At 37.5% G+C, this 17,496-nt stretch overlaps 1 protein-coding gene across 7 annotated transcripts in view; it reads left to right on the forward strand.

Moving 5' to 3' along the window:
* Window positions 1-17,496, forward strand: part of FOXP1 (forkhead box P1) — a 573,767-nt gene that overhangs the window by 197,836 nt on the left and 358,435 nt on the right. For all 7 annotated transcript variants that reach the window (XM_015593721.2, XM_025050689.1, XM_006917474.3 and 4 more), the window contains one exon: window positions 12,700-12,789. The gene's annotated coding sequence lies outside the window, so the exon portion shown is untranslated. The remainder of the gene's footprint in view (window positions 1-12,699; window positions 12,790-17,496) is intronic.

Genomic DNA, 17,496 nt, shown 5'->3' on the forward strand with positions numbered 1-17,496 from the left:
ACAGATTTAGAGGTAATTGCTTTTTCCCTAATTTGGTAACTGTTGAATTCTTTTTCTTGCAGTCTTATGGCAGTTCTGGGGTTTACTTTCTTTGGGCATTTGGTTCTTGACAAGGCTAGAGATTTCTCTAAAGCAGATTAGCAAGGAGATAAGTGTTACTTCAAGTAAAAGACCAGGTAGCCTTCTTGTTTTAACATGTCAAGCTTTGACTCTGAAAAATGACCTGGAGACACAGGAAAAAACCAACTTTGATACCGTTGCCTCTATGCAAAGAATACCAGGGCAGCCCGCAGTGATTTTAGTTTCTCTAGCTCTTTAGAATTAGCAAATAGATAATAGTACTTTCAGGTTTTGATACTTGACAACAGCCTTGTTACTTAGATAGTTGCACAGTAATAACTTTTCAGTTTTTTGCTACTTGCTGTAGTTTTGGGGTTCAGGTACTCCTTGAGTTCATTTTCTGACTGGTGTATGTTTTATAGAATGAGAATGCTAAATAAAATACTCCACAAGAGACCCTTGTATTAATAGTATACATACAAAAATACTTTGGTGTTTAGTGGGAGTTACTCCATTATGGATGTTGCCTGCTGAGAAAGCATTCTAGAAATGGATGTCAACCAAGGGAGATTCATTTATTCCATGCGTTTTTTAATTTCAAAAAATGTACACCGTCAATATTTTTTCTTAATTGAACAGTTTGTTGAACAGACGGGTGTTTTAATTATGGTGGTCTAAATTTACACACATTGCAGTGGTATTTTGCTACATTAATTACCTTACTTGTCAAGAGTAACAGGTAATTACTACATCAACTCACCCTCCCGCGGTACATGGAAACATAACTTTATTTGGATAGATACAGAGTATAGCCACCCCACACCTTAGCTTTTGATAAAGGATGGTAGCTCTCATGTTTGTTTTATGATGAGCAGGGTAGAGGTGGGTGCACCCTTTTCTTTGTGTCTGTCCACCTAAGATGCAAGTCTGGAAATGTTCATAGATTCAAAGAACGTGTGGACTGGAAGGAACCTTTGAAATAATTGAACCCACTAAACCTTCTTCTTATAATATGTTTCAGAGATTGGGAGTGACTTTTCTAAGACCACACAGTAAGAAATTAGTGTCCAAACCATAACTGGCACTGGATTTCATCCCACCAGGCTGCTAAAATCTTTGTTCATTTTAATGAGTTTAAAAAATGATTATAGAAAAATCATTTGATATAGTATATTTTGAATATTCATTAACTTCATCTCCCTCATTTGAACTTCTAACCAATGCTTTGGCTGCCTTATGAAGAATATTTATCCTATATTCTGTTGAACCGCCAGGTACAACTCATGTCATTTGATTTCCTCTCCAGTATACTAGTGTCAGCTTCTCTGGTAAGTGTGTTAAAATTCTACTTAACATGTTTTTTGTAAAGGCGTGAACATTTGTGAACATATAGGATGCCCCTGGAAAAATTATGCAGCATTCCCTCTCCTGGTTGCCATGGCATAGAAAAAAAGGATTTTGTTAGCTTTTAGTTGTGGTATGGAATATACACAATGACATAATAGAGGCAGGCTATCTTAAAAGGCTTTGTCCCCTTTTTATTCAAACACCTGTGACAAAATTACAAACTGTGGTTAACATATACTACTTGCAAGTGGTTTTTCTGAGTCGTCCAGGGTTAGAGGAGCTTAGCTTGCAAAGAACTCTAGTACCTACTTTCCCCTTGCACCTGGCAGCAGGAGCACAGTGGCACCAGAAAGAAGTTTAAGACATCGAGGGTTATGCGTAGAACCTTACATAAACTCTATGAAATGGCTTGTAGAGGATTGGGTGAGCCTTTTGGAGGTGATTTGAGATGTACGAGGGGGATCTCCACTAGCCATTGACTTCACTTCAGTTTCTGATGCCTGAAATCCTGGCATAGTCGCTTCATTCCTATAACTTTCCTCTTGTTGCATGTCATTGCAAAGCCCTAAATGATAATCATTGCAAATCATTTAGGGCTCTGTAACTTGTGGTATTGTAGCTTATGGTTATTGGGTTTTCCTTTTCTTAAGATTTTTTTTTTTAATTGAAGACTAGCATAGGATTATTTAATTTAGTCATTCATGCATCCAGGTAATTGAGTGCCTACTGTGTATGACAGTCCTTGCTCTGTATATAGCAGGGGGAGGCACACATAGTGAGTATAGATCTGTTCTTGTGAAGTTTGCCTTTAAGTAGAGAGAAGCAGAGAGAGTAAATAGTGAAATGAAGGAGCAATGTATTTACATATAATGGAAATGCATGAAGAAAATAGTCTACAGTGCATACCTTGGGAAGGTCACATAGATAGTTCAGTCAGGGAAGGCATCATAGAAGAGATGGCTTTGACTTAAGATCTAAAGGTTAAGAATGCTCTTCATAAACAGTGTTGGCAAAATTGGACCGATACATGCAAAAAAAAAAAAAAAAACTGGACCACTTTCTTATACCATATACAAGAATAGACTCAGAATGGATTAAAGACTTAGATAAAAGGCCTGAAACTATAAAACTTCTAGAAGAAAACATGGGCATAATCTCTCTGGTATTGCTGCTAGTAATTTCTTTTCAGACATATCTCCTCGGGCAAGGGAAACAAAAGGAAAAATAAACAAATGGAAGTATATCAAACTAATGAGATTTTTTACATGGCAAAGGAAACCATCAACAAAATGAAAAGACAACCTACTAAATGGGAGAAGATATTCTCTTATGATACATCAGATAAAGGGTTAATATCCAAAATAGACAAAGAACTCATTCAACTCAACACCAGAAAAACAAACAATCCTATTAAAAAATGGAGATGGTCAATAGATATATGAAAAGATGCTCAAGGTCACTAATCATCAGAGAAACGCACATTAAAATCACAATGAGATAACACCTCACACCTGTCAGATTGGCTGTCATCAATAAATCAAAGAGCAAGTGTTGGCAAGGATGTGAAGGAAAGGGGACCCTCATACACTGTTGGTGGGATTGCAAATTGGTATAACCACTCTGGAAAACAATCTGGAATGTCTCAAAAAATTAAAAACGGATATACCTTTTGACCCAGCAATTGTACTTCTGGATATTTATCCAAAGAAAACCAAAACAATAATTCATAAAGATCTATGCACCCCCATGTTCATGGCAGCACAATTTACAATAGCCAAGATATGGAAGCAACCTAAATGCCCATCAGCAGAAGATTGGATAAAGAAGTTATGGTTCATATATACAATGGAATATTACTCAGCCATTAAAAAAAAATGAAATCCTACCATTTGCAATGGCATGGATAGACCTAGAGGTGATTATACTGAGTGAAATGTCAGACAGAGAAAGATAAATAGCATATGATTTCACTGATATGCAGAATCTAAGGAATAGAAACAAACTAATCTAAAACAGACTCACAAATATAGAGGACAATCTGACAGCCAGAGGGGAGGGGGTTTGGGGGGCTGGGAGAAAGGGTTAAAGGGTTAAAGAAGTACAAATTAGTAGTTGATAGATGGTCATGGGAATGAGATGCATAGTATAGAGAATGCAGTCAGCATTAATATAATGGCTAGATGGAGAGCCAGAGGAGAGAAAGAGCAATTAGGGGATTGTTTCATAAACTATATAAATGTCTAACCAATTTACTTTATACTCGAAACTAATAATAAAATAAAATAAAAGAATGCTCTTCATTTACAAAGAGCGGGCGGAAGAACTTTTCAGGTAGAGCAAATGATGGAAGCCAACCAAGCCTTAGAGTTAGGAATGAGTATGGTGTGGGAGCAGAAAGACCTGTGTGGCTAGAAGCAGTTAGTGGGGACTGGGGGTGGGTGGGTGAGTGGGTGCAGGAGAGGTTGGAGTTGTGAGCAGGGCCTTGCGTAAGTAATGTCACCTAGGGTTGGGTCTTATTCTGAGACTAGTGTGAAGCACTCAAAGGCAGCCACTTATGATTTAGGCATCAGAATAAACCACACGAGTGGCTGTTGGGGAATGGATTGAAGAGCTTTGCTGAGAGTAGACTTCCTTGGGAGAGAAGATAAGGCCCTGGTCCTCTGAGGTTGGGCAAGGAACCCTGGAAGAAGGCATGCCCGAGACAGGCTCATGGTCCTGATTGGGAGAAGACCCACTTCTGACTGGGGTGGTGTGCGGTTGCACACAGACAGGAGTTTGGAAGAGCAGTTTGGCGCACAGTCTTCAAATGTCAGCTGAACCTTCAGCGGCAGCAGCATCACTTAGATAGAAAATGTAAATTTTCTGCCCTTATCAAAGCCTTAGTGAATCAGAAACTCTGGGGTTAGGGCCCAGCAATCCTGTTTTAACAAGCTTTCCTGGTGATTCTGATGAGTATGCGAGTTTGAGAACCCCTTTATGAGGTATTAGTGCCAGAAAGGACTTTCCAGTTCTCTCAACTCACTGTTCTCATTCTACAGATTAGGGGACTCAGCAAAAGGCTACAGCTAAGTGGTGATCCAGTGCTGATGGGAACCTGGTTTCTTGACCCTATTTTAGTGCTATTTCCTCATGGGTTTATTGAGTTAAAGAATAAACAAAATCCACTTTTTTTTTTTTTTGACGGTTAATTATGTTTATAAAGGAGGAGGTGGATGGACTTTTAAAAAGGAATAGTGCTGTGGTTTGTGAACTGAGACTGCCTTGTTTCACTTGCTACTGTTTTCTCAGATGATTTAGAAAAACAATTCTTAGTGTGAATAACCCACTCCTTTCTCCCTGGCAGTGGTAGAAAAACAAGTGTTTTGTGTTAAGTTACACCATTGAGACACTTAGCAGAGGGTAATAGCATTCTTTTATTTCTCTATTTCTCAACGTATTTGGCCTTGTTTGGGGTTTGGAAGTCCCGATGCTCCCAAGTTATATTTTAAAAGTCATTGTAGAAGGCAGAAGACTGATTATTTTTGGGTCCGGTATTTGTGCTTTCTCATATCTTTTTGACCAAGAGTGGCACTGGAGACTCTGCCATTGGAGGATCCCTAGGATTGTTCTCCTCACCTCTACCCAGCCTGTCTAACCTGGCTCAGTCTTGCTCACCTTTAATGTCTTAGGCTTACCGATCATTTATTCCATGAATCCTGACCTCTCGTGGTTGGGTCATATCTGTTGTTAATCATTCCCAGGTGTTTGTGTTGGTGTTTCTTGGTAGACTGCAGTCCTCATGAAGACAGAGGCCTCGTTTGTCTCAATCCCAAGCTGTGCTCAGCTTCAAACACAGTGTCTGGCTTGAGGTAACTGCTGAAAAGTAACTGTGAAGTGTATGCTTCTTCTCTTAGTGATTAACTATCTGTCACTCTGTTTAACTGATTAGCGAAAGGCATCGTGATGGGTCTTTTCTAAAAAGGAGATAAACAAAACATTAAGACATGGTCCCATGGGATCAAGATGAGAGAAGTGGAGACCAAGCCAACAATAAGTACTTATTCAAGGTAGATCCTAATGAAGACTATAATAAGGTGTAAACTATATTAGTCAGCAATAGGGAGCATCGTTTTGTGTGTGTGTGTGTGTGTGTGTGTGTAGCTTCGAAGTAGTGTACCTGTTTCCGCTCACATCTCATTGTTTAGAAAACAGCCACATAGTCCCAACCTAAATGCCAGGGAAAATGGTCAGTGTAATCCCTGTGGGCCCAGGAAGAAGAAAATGAAATGGAATTAGTTATCATGTGGTAGTCCTCAAGAAATATGTTACTTTGCTTTCAGCCACTGAGGTTTGATCAAAATGAAGCATATTATCTCCTGTTTTAGTAGCTTGCTCATCAATAAATACCTTAGTTCTCTCAGAGATCAAGAAGAGTGATATCCCTCAGAGGCCCTTAATTTTTACATGTCAGAAGGAGATGTCTTTCATTTAAATCCCAACTAAGAGCCCATCTTTCTCTGGGATTGTACAGGGCGATTTGTTGATGAGCTAGCCGTAGCTTGCATTCCTTCTACCATAAAATGAAATATTCTACCCTGAGTGGTGAATTAGTCTGACTACACACAGATTGTCTTTCATATGGTGAGACCTGTTTGTGTTCTGCAGTTGACCCTATTTTTCTCTTCTGCTGCTGGATCAGACAAGTTTAGAGAAAAGCATTCACTGCTGGTGAGGACTATCTAAATCTCCCCACTTGCCATTATTACGGGCTTGCAGAGGACCTGTGGGTTAATTATTATGTCTTAAGGAGAAAACTGAAGTTGCTTTTAAGACTTTATTTTGTGTATGTGTGTACTAATCTCAGTTTATTTTTATCCAGAAGACAATGTGGGAAATTTTTCATGATACATTAAGTGGAAGAAAATATATAATAAAGTGTTTACTTTATGATGCCCTATTTTTTTTAAAAAAAAGAAAGATATGTTTCTTCCTCAACTGTCATGTTGACCATAATAGTTCTCAGGAAAGAGCTGAAATCTTCGTATCTTCATCAGTCTCCCTTCTTGCAGTTCTTCCAGTTTGGTACAGAATCTCAGTGAGAAGCTTGGTGGGGCCAGTGGAGATGTGTAGTTGAGCTGAAAGCTGAAGAGATCTGCAGCAGCCAGAACATGAAGGCCATGTAAGGGCCAAGGAAAGTTTTGATCTTTGTCCTCAGAGTGCTGAGGAGCCACCAAAAGTATCCAAGCAAGTGTGTGTGTGTGTGTGTGTGTGTGTGTGTGTGAGAGAGAGAGAGAGAGAGAGAGAGAGAGAGAGAGAGATGGACACAGAGAAAACAATGATGAATGAGGATCACAAATTATTGTGCCATCATGGAAAAAGGAGAGGAGAAAGTATATTTTTGCATCAAACAATTTATTTACAGCTATAATCAGCAAGCAATCAACTTCTTTAAATTATTTAATTTTTTAAAGGCTCAAAGTATAAACAAAATTATTATATTTTTAAATGCTTGAAGTATAAAAATTTATGTATTGAATCTTATTAAGAGGACTTTTAAAAAGAAAGGTGGACCATTTAATTGCTTCAAGGATAATCTCATTTTATTTTTCTTTTCCTTATTGACACATAGTTTTATACATTTGTGGATCTATTGTAGGTAGTTTTTTTAGTCTTGCTTATTTTATGTCATATTATAAAACATATTTCCCCATTTCCAGTATCATTTTTAATGATTATAAAATATTTCTTTTCAGACTGGACTATTATTTTCTTCCTTTTGTTCTTTTTTGATTGACGTTTTAGGTCAAACAGATTCATAAAATTTATCCATTTTATGTCTCAAACCATCTTATACTCTTAACTATTGTAATAAAACATTAATGGGGAACTGAGATTATTTTCAAAAGCATCTCTCTGTGTGTATGTCTCTGAATTTTGCCATCCAAAAAAAAAAAAAAGTGAACTAAACCTTGTTACAACAACTTTACATTCTTGAGAGAAGAATGGTATAATATATTTGCTACATTATTTCTGGCATATTCCATCATTGGACTCTTAGCCCCTACTCTGAATTTGGTTAACAGAGAATATCCTCTAAGTCCAAGAAAGCTGTTTGGTTCTTAAATAAGGAGACTTCATGTTTGATTTAGAAACTTTCAGAGGTGGTCATTTCTTCTTCCTAGCACTCAGTGACATTTTAAATCTATATATTATTTATTTTGCTTTCTTTCTTTTTTTTTTAAAAAGAAAGTCTTAATATACAGTCATTGTAATGTAAGGTAACTGTTACCTGTATTACTTTAACTCAGGGACTTCACTGTGTTGGCTAAGAAAAACCATCAGCTTTTTTTTTTTGTTGTTACAATATTTAGATTCTTGTTCAACATGGAATGGGATGTCTTTAAGTGCTTTATATGGACACATGAGGCCTTTGAAAGGTGGCATGACATAGGGGGACAAACAGGGCAGTGGAGTGAGACCTCAGACGGAAGCTGAGTGCTGACAGCTGTCTAGCTCTTGCACGATGGCATATTAAGGCTACTCTCCCAGAACATCAATAATCCATTTCTGGCACTCAGATATCCTAGGTAAAAATGCTAACCAGATCCTATATCCCATTATTTTACGTAGGAGAAATTATGTGTTATATGTCAATATACAAAACCTCCAATCAATTTCTTAAAACAGAAATTGGCAAAGTATGGCCCTCCGGCCAAATCTGGCCCACCACCTGTTTTTGTAAATAAAGTTTTATCAGAACACAATACCCATTTGTTTACTTATCGCCTATGATTTTTTCCCTACTACAGTGGCAAAGTTGAGGAGTTGTAATAGAGAATTTATGGCTGCAAAGTCTAAAATATCACTTGCCCTTTTCAGAAAAAGTTTGTCAACCATTATTCTAAAGTGTAGTAAAATGCCTTATATGTAGTCAACAACCGTCACACTCGGAATGTAAATATCTAAAAACATTAGTTACTCAACAAATAATATAGTTTTAACATACGTTTTTTGTGAAATGTGGCTTTTTTTTAATTACCAAGAACATCTGAGATACATTGCCTTTATTGCTGGCTTTTCAAAACCTCTGCAGAAGTTTCTGACATGCTACCAATTATATTGTAACTTGACACTTTCCCCTCACATTTTAGTAAAAATGTATTAAATTTTGGATAGTGTAATAGAAATGTTTCTTTTATAAGCCAAGAATGTTTGATTTAGAAATAAGCGTTTTCTATAAAATTTGGATATTAAAAGTCAAGGGGATTCAACTAGGAAAATGTCACCTGGATATACATTTCATGGCATTTGCTTATATTTCACTTATGAGAGGCTCAGTATTCTCATCCATAAAATGGGAATCAGACCTCTTCACAGAGCTATATGGTGATTAAATAAGAAAAGATACAGCTCACACATTTCGGGGATACGTTAGCTGTCGATTCCCTTTCTCTTTTTTACGCTTAGCTTAATCAGAGGAGCAAAAATAATCACAACTATAAAATGTTCAAGGATTTCCCCAAATTTACAGTATTTCTGCTTATGTATGATGGCCCGGAGTTTCAAGTGTAACTTTGGAGCCAGGGATTTTGAAAGGTCTGGGTATTGGGTAAGAGATAACTGGCAATTGTAACAAACATTCCTGAGTCTCAGAGGCTTACCTCAGTGCAAGTTTATTTCTTAAGCACCCTACAGTCTAGTGCTGGCTGGTGGGGGAACAAGGGATCGTGGCTCTGCTCCATGTGGTGTTTTGGGGACCTTGGCTTGTTCCATCCAGTGACTCCACTGTCTACAAAAACTAAGAGTTATTCACTGGACCTGTGGCCCACAATCAGGGGAAGAGAGGGGCATTAGGAATGGTTCAGGAGGGTTCAGGGTCAGAATGAAAGTAACATACCCACTTCCATCTATTTAGCCAGAACTCAGTCATAAGGCCCCAGTTAACTGCAAGGGAGGCTGGGAAATACGTCCCAGCTGTGTGCCCAGGAAAAAGAAGTGGATTCGATGAGCCAGTCTCCCACAGGTTGACTATCTTTTTATATTATTATGGAGGACAAATGCTTACCATACATAAATTGCACAGAGATGTCAATAATATGGTCTATAACAGATACCAATGGGAATAGCAGCATTTGGAGACAGTAATGCTGGGTTGGGACAATTAATCTGTATACTTGTATAAATATACTGTAAAAATTAGCCTGAGATCTGAATCTGCCAACCATACATTGTATGCCATTTACATATTTTGGCACTCTAAAGTCACAGATCTATTGTAGGGTGGAACTACATACTTAAGAAATGTGCTTGCAATGATATTTTCATTCCCAATGTGGTCAATGTGGACTCATATTTATTTCTTTCTGTCCTTTAAAATCAGAATTCATACATGTTATTAAGTAGAATTCATTAATTATGTCAAATAGAACATTTGTTAAACTATCACCACTGTTATTTAATTCAAAGTGCACATTTTACAATAAATCACATCAGGAGTTTTTTTCACTTTTCCAATACCTCTAATAGATCTAAGCACACCTTTTTTAAAAAATTTATTCATTTTACATTATCATTATATGAATATTTTAGGATTATAATTACATAAAATGAAGGACAAAATTTATCATACCAAAATAGAAATGTAATTTAAAGTAGAAGGAACTTGATTGCAAGATTTAGTAGAGTAGAAACAAGATGTATAAGAGGATATTAAAGAACACTTTTTAAAAACCCGTGGTAGTACAGTTTTACAATAGATTTGGAAAAAAAAACCCACAATTGCATCTAGTGATGTTTGTGAAGATCATATTTGAGATAGTTTTATCAAAGATCAAACTTCTCTAAGTTTGAAAAAAAAGCACATTAAAGCAAACAAAGCTTTTGGTCATTCCATGGAAAAACTAACAAAAAAATCTTTATTTAACATCATAAAGTTAGTAAAGTTTATTTGAGATGGAAATTGCTCTTGACCACATTGTGATCCAGTTGCCTTGCTGAGAAGTCAAGATTGTCCATGGATATATGGATTAAAAATATTCCTTTCACTTTTCTTAGTACTCACGGCATTTCGTACTACCTGTTACTTTGTCCTTTACAATATTTGAGGCATAAAGCAAGTTGATGAGGATGGTTTTCCAAAAGCTGTTGCTTATTTTTCTCCAGTGCTTTTTTGTTAGAGTAGCATTCAGACTTACTATTCATGAAACGCATTTTAATCAGTGACCGTATCAGACAAACAGGAAGCTAAGCACTGGTTAGTATGTTGAAAATAAACACGAGTGTTCTCATTCATGTTGCTGTCTGAATAATTAGTTGAGCATCGTGTACTGAGCAGCAGTGAAAGCAAGTTGGCTTCTCACTAGAACGACAGGCTGACAGCCACATCTTGGAATATGGTCATTAGTGTGCCCCACCATCAATGTCATGTTACTGTGTCAAATTAGTTAGTGCCCCCTTAGGAGAGAAGCCAGACCTACAAATTATGCTCTACATCCCTGGAAACCATGTTTGTGAAACCTGCGATCAAGTGTAAGTAAATTATTAATGTGGCTCATAAATTTACTAGTTTACAGGCTTATAACATTTTACAAGTAGATAATAAAGGGTGGAAAAGTTTTCCAATTGCTTTGCGCTGATGTTAGGGCTATGATCTACCGAGTTTTCCTTGAGGAGCCCACAGCTGATAGTTTTTTCGTTGAGAGAAACAAAAACCTAGAGTGTCAGAACAAATGTTTGGAAACTGTAAACTCTAAAGGGAAGCAAGTGTAAATCCATTGAAAGCACTATAATTAACTTTGTTATCTCATTGCTCTGATAAGTTGATGACAATGGTCCTCTTTCTTGTGGTGGCAGTTGCTCATTAATGAGTTCACCAATTAAGTTCGATCAAGTACATCCTTTGCCAACTGAAATTATCTTTAAAAATATTTTTGATACATTCTTATCATACCCTTAAGCTGCTGTGTTGAAGAGGAATAATGCTAACAGCATGTTACACTTGTAAGAATAAAGATTCTTAAGTTGTAATATATTTGGCAAACACAGTTTACACTCACACAGATAACCAATACCTAGAAAACATACTGTGGACCAATCTGGCCTGAGTTCATCTCTTATCAAGAAGAGGCACCCACTGGGAGAACCACCTCTTAACCCTCTTCTGAGCTCTGGTAGACAGACAACCCACATAGTTTCCGGAGGTACATGACTATTCAAATCATAAAACTTCATACATCTCTTTTTCGGTTTCAACTTCTCTGTCTGATTAGAACATAGTTACATTCATGGAGTTTTGTCTGCATTTACTGTTGAAAGAGGACAACCTCCTACCCTCCCCCCACACACACACCCCGAAGAGCTCATGCTTTCTACTCATTCTGTAGTTCCATTTCCCCATATTACAGAGTCCCTTCCGTCATCTCGAGGGCTGTATAGGTGGCATTATCATTTAAGGATCTATGCAGAAAAGGCCTGACATGCAAAACCCTTGCTACTGGCTGCTAATCACAAAAACGTCCTGAAACTACTTGAGGATGAGTTGCCTTAGTGTCAGCAACTTCAGCTTACTTGGAATTGGATTTGGTAAATATTCTAATAACTCAACTAAGACACGAAAGCTCTCAGCCTCAGCACATGAACACATGCACAGGCTGCCTGTTTGCATGAGAAGGCTGTGTCACTACTTCCTTCTGTATTTTAAATCTACCTGGTAAAAGAAATGTAAACTGTGGCAAGTATGATTTTGTGCATGTGAGTGTGCATTCCCACCTGTGTGCATATGTATGTATTTCCTCCCCTCACTTCTGCTAAATGAGACTAAATGACCAAAACCCAAAGCAAAATCATCATTTTGATTTATGGATCGTCTTGCTCTTATTTCTCAGGATGAGATAACATTGTAATTATGAGAATTTATCTTAAAAAAATAAGAAATAATGGAAGTTAAAGGAGCCACACTTTCTAAGTGAATGATAGTGCCATCAAGAGTGCAGTTTTACTTGGCTATCTGACATTTTGTATCCCGTTATCATTCTATAATTCTTAATTCTGAACTCAGGTTATGAGCTAGTGAAATACTGATTCTAGAAAGAAAAGGACAAAATAGATGCTTATATACACCTATTATATATACATATTACACATATTTATTACATGTATTGCACATATTACATATGTATTATTTCATATGTGTGTGTGTGTGTATATATATATATATATATAGAGAGAGAGAGAGAGAGAGAGAGAGAGAGATGTATACAAATTGTGAAGCAACACAGTTTGCCCCTTCACTTATCCTCTTCTTTTTGCTTTCAGTGTCCCTCTGTGTGTTGCAGTCCTGTGGCATTATGCATGCCCCCAACCAGTAACCCCCAGGCTTTTTATGGCTGTGAGGCACATTAAAAGGTAAGAGGCAAAAAAACACTAACATTGTTTACTACTTAAAATTGCCATCCACCTTTGCAGGTTACATAGCAGTGGATACAGTAATCACTGGGAAGATAAAGGAATGTTCCGTTATCAAGCATGAATTCCAAAGCTAGCAGAAGAAGGTCTCTTGTGCTCCGTGACAGCTTTATGGCTTTCAAGAGTAGGATCCATAACTTGGATCATATTTGTGGAAAGCTGATCTAATTAATGCAGAGTTGGCAGATTTTGTCTATAAAAGGCCAGATATAAATATTTTCAACCTTATGGGCCATACAGTCTTTGTATGCAACTAGTCAGCTCTGTGGATGTAGCAAAAAAGTAGACATAGACACTACGTAAACAAATGGGCACGACTGTTCCAATAAAACTTTATTTACAAAAACAGGCAGTGGGCCATATTTGGCCTGAAAGGTGTAATTTGCTAACCCTTGATCTAATGCATTGAAGGAGGACATATGACCTGTAAACAGGATACCTCGCTGGGTATCAGTCCCTCTGAGCTTGAGCAAACCATTTATCAAGATGAAATTGGAATAAAAGGTATCTACCCTTAGTACAGTGCAGGGTATAGTCATAAGAATGAAACAAGTTATACTGTATGTGAAAGCACTTTGAGATTTTTGAAACTCTTTACAAATGTAATGAATGGCTCTGCACAGTCATTCTGGCTCACCTAGTGGAGTATGCTTCTTTACACATTGGACTTTCGTGAGCTAAATGAGTGTGGGGGAAGGCTCTTTTATTTTCTGAGTAATGTGGTTTGTCTGTACATTCCTTCTGTTTAAGAGTTGATGGACAAGCTGTTGAAATGTCTTTTTAGCATCAAATATGGATGAGAAGGGATCAACGGGTAGATTTTGGCAGGCTAAAGATCAAATGCCAATGAAGAATGATTAAATTTCCTTTAATCATCAGAATCTGAGAGTGTTTTAAGATCTTTCACCTTTAATATAGGCCTTAATAAATAATAATGCTTTCGATGTCTACAAGTATGTTTGAATTTCACAAGTCTTGCGTGTCAAAACATAGAGACAGGCTCAGCAAATATGCTTCTGGACTAGTAGTGATAATGAAGAAAGAGTCATACTTAAACAGCTTGGCGAATAGAAGAGTAATCAGAATCCGAATCATGAATTTTCTAGTAATATAGGTAGTAATATAGTCTTTTATTGGATTTTCTTTCCTCTGGATATATGCTTTTGTTAAAGCTTGAGTACCAGCATGAGGTCCTAGCGACATGCAAGCTCACATCCAATTCTGTTCTTCCAAGTATGTGCATGGGTATTTGCTGGTGGCTTTTGCACTGTCCTCAAAGACTGGGCAGTGCTCTCCACTCTGTATCTCTGTGGTTTGCTGCTCCCTCTATCTCTGCCAAAAGCTCAGCTTGGAAGAAGGGGGAAAGTGACTCGCACCTGTCCAGTTTCTGTATTTCAGATTGGCTCATACATTATTCTTGTGAAAATTTTCATCTCATAGAATGAGTAGAATGAGACTGCCCTATGCTTCAAATCAGGTTCTCTGTCTGTACCAGACTGTGGTGGATGCTCAGGAAACATAGTAGTTGATGCATTCACAAACATTTATTGAATGCCTGCTATATCCATATATGGTTAACAGTATGGTTAAGAGTAATTACTTTGAAGTTAAATCAGCTTAGATTCAAATTCCACCTTTTGTACTTACTGGCTGAGTGACCCTGGGCAAGTTACTTAACCTTTCTGGGCCACGGCCTCCTTATCTGGGAAACGGGGATAAAAATAGTAGTTAGCTCCCTGAAAAGAGTTAGTGAAATGATGCTTGTAAAGAGCTTAGCACAGATCCTGGTAGGTAGTAAATGCCAGCATTGTGCTACACACTGCAGGTAATGTGGTAGAAATCCCTGTTCTCAAGGAGTTTTTACCATCCTGTGGCTGTTTCATTGGTTGTTTTTTACTGGTAGATGATGTATATTTCACAGTCTGTTACTTCTCGCCCCAACTTCCCTTGTATTTAAGTAGAGCCTTAGGAGGCGGCTTTGATGCCCATCCTTAGGGACATCGCAACTATGTATATCACCAGACAGCATGCTAACAGGACTTAGATCTCTGGGTCCCATTTTGACAATTTCTCCCAAGAGACGTGCAGTTCTTTTTTTATTTCTGTTTTTTTTTTTACTTACTCAGACAATGGGCCTGCCTAGCAAGCAGAATTCACTAACTACTTTCAAGTCAGAATTGCTGATGATAATCTGAAACTCTGTAGGGTTTCACTCGTGCAGGCTGATGCTACATGATGTTGATCTCCCCACCTCATCCCAGTTCCTGCCTCTGTGCTGAGTCGGCACAGTAAGCCCTGGTCCCCCACAGATCTTGGGAATGGCCCTGAAAGAACAGTGTCATCTGCACACAGAAGCTGCTGTATGACTGCGGCAGAGATTGTCAGCAGCGCCCATGGGTGGCCCAGTTGGCGATGTGTCCCAAAGATTGAGAAGTGGTAGCAACCACGTGACTATGGCCATCTGTTGAGTTTTTGAGCACTGTCAGGTGAAGATGGGTCAAGTTATACCATCTATTTATAGGAGCCTGCAGTGATTTCATTAACTGTGACCCTATATTACAGAGTTGATGGGCTTGCGGGGATTGACCCCCAGACTTTATTGGTACCCATCAAGAGTCTGCTTAAGTGTAACAAAATGAAAAGAGTTCTGGAGATTGGTTGCAGAACGATGTAAATGTTATTTAACAGTGCTCAGTGGTACACTTAAAAATATTTAAAGTGATACATTTTATGTTATGTGTATTTTACCACAATTAAAAATTTTTTTAAAATAGATGAATTTTAGAAAAGAATGTTTAACATAAGCTTTGTTTTCATTAGGTAGTTGACTCTGTGGAGGTAGCTACTTGAAGATCTTGCCTGTTCAAAAGACTTTTGGAAACTTTCGCTACATAGTTTCAAATATTTTTATTTAGATACCGTGTCCATGTTCAAATAGCTTAAAATCTTTCTTACCTTTGGACCATGGTATTCTCTGCCTGGAACAATTTCTGTTATTTCACAGGGCTCACTCTTTCTCACCCCTTAATGCTTAGTTAGAGAGGCCTTCCCTGACTTACCCACATTAAGGGAGATTTACCTCCTCCCCCTTCTCATTATTAGAGCTATCCAAGCCTCCTCTTTGTTGCATTTATTGCAGCTTCTGTCGCTCACTGAATATTCCTATTTACCAGGTAATAAGCAGGGGATAGGTCTGTCTGATCCAGCATGGCTTTTTTTCTGGCTGGCAATGCCTAGAGTACAGTAGGCATGATCACAGACAGAATACATTTGGCCATTTTCCTGTGAATTTCTGTATTTTCATGGTACCTAAGAGAACTGCATCTGGGTGAGAGAGTAAGAGAAGAAATAAAACTGTACACTTCACCTTATAGAAATAGGGTTTTCTCTGAGAAGTTTCCACTATACATTGCACATGTGTTTGACACCCCATATGGCTCATCCAGAGAGGGTTATACATCATCTTTCCCATGAAGATAGAGTCATTTACCATTTGGGTCAACACGTATTGTGGGTGGTACAGGGTAATTAATGACTTTGGATTCCAAGCTCAAATCTCAGCACTGGCTCTTTATCCTTGGGCAAATGACTTTCTTTTTCTGGGCCTCAGTTTATTTATCTGAGTCAGGGGTAATAGCATTACCTGGGTAATAGCCCATAGTGTTATTTTAAGGATTAAATGAGATGATATGTGTACAGTGCTGTGTACAGTGCTGTGCACAGGGTCTGGAACAATAACTGTGCTGTTTATTCAAAAAGACCAGCAAAAGGTATTTGCAGTTATACTGACAAAACTTATATTGCACTTTCTTGCAATCTTCATTTTAAAGTGGTAAACATGGTGAAGAGCTTTGATTCTCTATTGTATTTGCTTATGTTTCATGTACTGAATTCACTTTAAATCTAAAAAAAAAATACAAAATGAGCAAGTAGGGATGATCTCTTTTATATTTGTTGTTGACCTGTTGGCTGTTTATGACTTATTTCAGAAAATATGTGCTAAACCTCCAATGCTGGGATAGCTCAATGTTTGGAGCCTGACCAACATCCACAAAATCTTAGAAATTCAGAATTTAGAGTGTTGTACTGTCCTTAAGCCACCTGGCTGGGATATGTTTTGTCCTTAAATTAATCAGAGCTGGTTTGACCTTCTGTTTCACTATAGACCACGTCTTAAATTTCTTATAAATTCTGATATTTAAAAAAATTGTGTAATGATGATTCACATACTTTTTTTGTTGTTGTTGAAAGACAACTTAAGTCTATATAGGTTGAAAGGAGTTAGATATAAATATCTTTCATTGTTAGCTCTGATTTCTTTTACCTGCCTAAGGAAGATGGTCTATTATTATTGCCATGTTGTTTCAGTATGCATGTGCTCAACATGTGTTGTTCATTGTGCATTTATGTGAAAGTTGAAGCACAGAGGAACTTTGTCTTTAAATCTCATAACTTTTTGGTGGTAAAAGATGAGCTACATCAAGTAAATATTCTTATTTTCATGATTAATGAAATAACTAGACTTATCTAAGAAACAAAAAAGAGCCATTGATTTTATTAACTTACAATTTATACTCTCTTGACTTATATAAATAAAAGAATATGATTAAGATATAATTTAAGATACCACATTTGGTTCCTAATAGA

The sequence above is a fragment of the Pteropus alecto genome, unplaced genomic scaffold (genome assembly GCF_000325575.1).
Source record: "Pteropus alecto unplaced genomic scaffold, ASM32557v1 scaffold75, whole genome shotgun sequence".
NCBI classification, from domain to species: domain Eukaryota; kingdom Metazoa; phylum Chordata; class Mammalia; order Chiroptera; family Pteropodidae; genus Pteropus; species Pteropus alecto.